The sequence below is a fragment of the Suncus etruscus genome, chromosome 9 (assembly GCF_024139225.1).
Source record: "Suncus etruscus isolate mSunEtr1 chromosome 9, mSunEtr1.pri.cur, whole genome shotgun sequence".
Classification (NCBI taxonomy): domain Eukaryota; kingdom Metazoa; phylum Chordata; class Mammalia; order Eulipotyphla; family Soricidae; genus Suncus; species Suncus etruscus.
The window spans coordinates 33,908,736-33,912,350 of NC_064856.1; the positions used below are offsets into that span (position 1 = coordinate 33,908,736).

Below are 3,615 nucleotides of genomic sequence, written 5' to 3' on the forward strand. Positions count from 1 at the left end.
AGTCATGAAATTTTCCTATACATGGATGTACATGGAATCTATTATGCTGAGTGAAATAAGTCAGAGGGAGAGAGAAAGATGCAGAATAGTCACACTCATCTATGGGTTTTAAGAAAAATGAAAGACATTCTTGCAATAATTTTCGGAGACAAAAGAGAGGAGGGCTGGAAGTTCCAGCTCACTTCATGAAGTTCACCACAAAAAGTGATGAGTGTAGTTAAAGAAATAACTACATTGAGAAATATCCTAACAATGTGAGTGAATGAAGGAAGTAGAAAGCCTGTCTCTAGAGTATAGGCGCGGGTGGGGTGGGGAGGAAAGAGATTTGGGACATTGGTGATAGGAATGTTGCACTGGTGAAGGGGGTGGGTGTTCTTTACATGACTGAAACCCAACCATAATCATGTTTGTAATCAAGGTGTTTAAATAAAGATATTAATTTTAAAAAAAAAAGTGTAGTTGCCTCCCTCCCCCCAAACTTTCTTTTAGGAGGACTCTCCACCCACTGTCACTGAAGCCCCATCAAACCTACCTCCTCCATCCAAGAGAAGTGTGTGGGAACGGGCCAAAAAACTCATTTTGGGGAGAAATGATGGATGGAACCCAGATCTTGCAAGACAAGATCTCTGCCTACCACAGAGACACTTCCTCATCTATGAGCATCTTCTATGATATCTTCTATGAGTGCCTGACTCTGCGCAGGAAGTGGCAAGTGGTAGTTCTTGCACTAAGTGGAGTTGGAACTAAGAGATCACTTGACTGACATAAGCCACTCAGAAATGGTGGAGCATGTATGAAGCTAACTATAGGTGTTCTGCAGCTGAGAAAGGAGTTGTGGGGAGGACTCCAGCTTTTCTTCATCAGTCTCTATGTTCCACACTCCCCGAATTAGACATGCAGTGTCTGTCTTGTCACCCTTCATACAGGCTCTGATCTGCCCTCCCTCTGAATATTCCTGGAGACAGTAATGTTCTTCCATGACTTTTGAAGTTTTACTTCCATTTCAGAACTAAATCATGTTAAAGAAGTACCAAAGATTTCAGAGTAAATAAGTAATGCAGAAGCAACTCTGAAATGATTAGATTCACTGCCTCAAACTGGTCTGGGCAAATTATATGATCAGAGCTCTGAAAACATGGATTTTTTTTTAAAGAAGACTAAAATGAGAGACATCCACCTATGCTCAGGATTAATTTCTGGCTCTGTGCTCAGGAATCACTCCTGGTGGAGGTAAGGGGACCATATGTCGTGCCTGAGATTGAACTACATGCAAGGGTCAACGGGTCAGCCACATGCAAGACAAGTGTCCTCTCTCTATATTATCTTTCCAGTCATCTTTTGTTTTGTTTTCTGATGTTCTTTCTTTTATTTTCTTATTTTTTCCCTTTTCTTTCTACCTAATAGGCAACTTGACCGAACATGGAGGAAAAATGTACCTTTTATTAAATTTTTAAAAATTGTAAAAAAGAAAAAAAATCTCCCCCCAAAAACCTCGGTGACCCTAGCTAGGCAGGAATAGGGCACAGGGACTGCCATCTGCCATGGCTCCTTTAAAAGCTGCAGCAAATGCAAACCAGGCCCTTCCATTCCCTAACCTTCCTTGTCGAGGACACTGAACAACTGACCAGCATCAGTGAACAACTGACCACACTTCTACCTGAGAGTGGGCCTTACAAATTGCCCATAGTCCGCTGCCTCCACAAACCTCCCAGACACTTCAATTTATACCAGACAGTTCTAGGCAGATAGAGCCTAACATTTTTTTTTCCTTAGAAAATGTATAGTCCCCAAACCAGAAGAACAACCCAACAAACTAGTTTGGAACATTTCTATCATACTTGGGTAACCTTCCTTACCTAGAATAAATAAAGCCTAAAACAGATATACCTCCAACCACCTCTTAAACAATTAAACCACTTTTGGGGTCAGAGCCGTGGTGCAAATGGTAGGGCATTTGCCTTGCACTCGCTAACCTAGAATGGACCACGGTTTGATCTCCCAGGGTCTCATGTGGTCCCCCAAGCCAGGAGCGATTTCTGAGGACATAGCCAGGAGTAACTGGATGTGGCCCCAAAAAAATCAAAAAATTAATTAATTATTTAAATAAACAGAGCACTTTTTTTAAAAACACCCTGAAACTTCAGCACTCCAACCCACCTAATGCAAAGAACAATAGAGAAAGTAAGGACGACACCAGCAGCTGGGGATATGGAGAGAAACCCTAACAAATTTCCAAGTACTCCAAAGCACATGAACCCTAGAGATGAGGACCTAAAATCGGCATTTAATGTTAAGCATTGGAATTCAAGGAATCACTAGCCAAAGAAATTAAGACATTCATAAACAAACAATTCAACCAACACAAAGAAAAACTCTGTTAGAAAATAAGAGAATCCCGGACGGTGCCGACCAGGACAGGTTCATCAGCATCTACCCCGCCTAACAGCCGGAAGACACTGGCCGAGGGCCGCCGACCGCCAGCAAGGCTGTTGAGAATCCTACGGCTACAGAGATTCAAGATGTTTGCTCCGCAGTCGGACTTAACGTATTTCTTAAGAAAAATAAAATGTACTCTAGAGAATGGAATCGTGACGTTCAGCACAGGGGCAGGATCCGAGTCCAGCTCAAGCAAGAAGATGGCAGCCTCTGTCTTGTACAGTTTCCTTCATGTATGTCAGTAATGTTGTATGCAGCAGAAATGATACCTAAACTAAAAACAAGGACACAAAAAACAGGAAGTGGTGACCAAACTCTTCAGCAAGGAGAGGGAAGTAAAAAGGGGAAAGGAAAGAGGAAGAAGAAATGATTGGGAATGCAAATCAAGAATGTTGTACGATTGTTAGAGATATGAATAAAAGCTTCTAAATTGTGTTTGAGAGAAACGGAAGCTTTCTGTTTGCATCATTCAACTGAACTATAAATAGAATGAGAATTGACTATGAAACTTACATCAGAAGTTCTGTGTAATTTCTTATGTGGTATAAAACTTTATTTTCAACATACTTTGGTGGATGAATCACATTTTTGATGAACAGTGGACTGTACCATACATTACTTGAAATAATTTGAACACAGATTTTGCTCACTTTTTAAGTTAAATAAAATGTTTGAAACTGAAAAAAAGAAAATAAGAAAATCCATCAAATGGAACTAAGGGAACTAAAAACATGCTAGCAAGCCATAGTGGCAGATTTACACACATAAAGAATCACAAAGATGTACTCAAGAACAAAATACAAGCCAGCAACGGCAGAGAAGTCAATAAAGAAATGAGGTACAAAATATTGGAAGAAACTATAAGGTACCTAATGAAAAAGACAAAAAAAAAATCTGTGACTTATAGTAATAGCAGAAGGGGAAGGAAAGGGGAAGAATAAGTTGAAGAAAATAATAGCAAAGAACTTTTCCACTCTCTGAATAGAAGCTGCTGTACAAATCCAGGAGGGGAAAAAAAGTACCAAACAAAATAGACTCTAACAGAACAACACCATAGCATATAGTAATACAAATGACCTCTTTAAAGGAATAAGGGTGAAAAAAACTTCAAGTACAAAGAAAGAAACATAAGAATCAAACCAGAACTTCCATTTTAAACAATACAGGCAAGAAGAGAGT

General features: G+C 39.9%; 1 pseudogene; it reads left to right on the top strand.

Annotated features, from left to right (window-relative positions):
* Positions 1 to 592: 592 nt before the first annotated feature.
* LOC126018405 (signal recognition particle 19 kDa protein-like) lies at positions 593 to 3,125 on the top strand (annotated as a pseudogene).
* Positions 3,126 to 3,615: the final 490 nt, after the last annotated feature.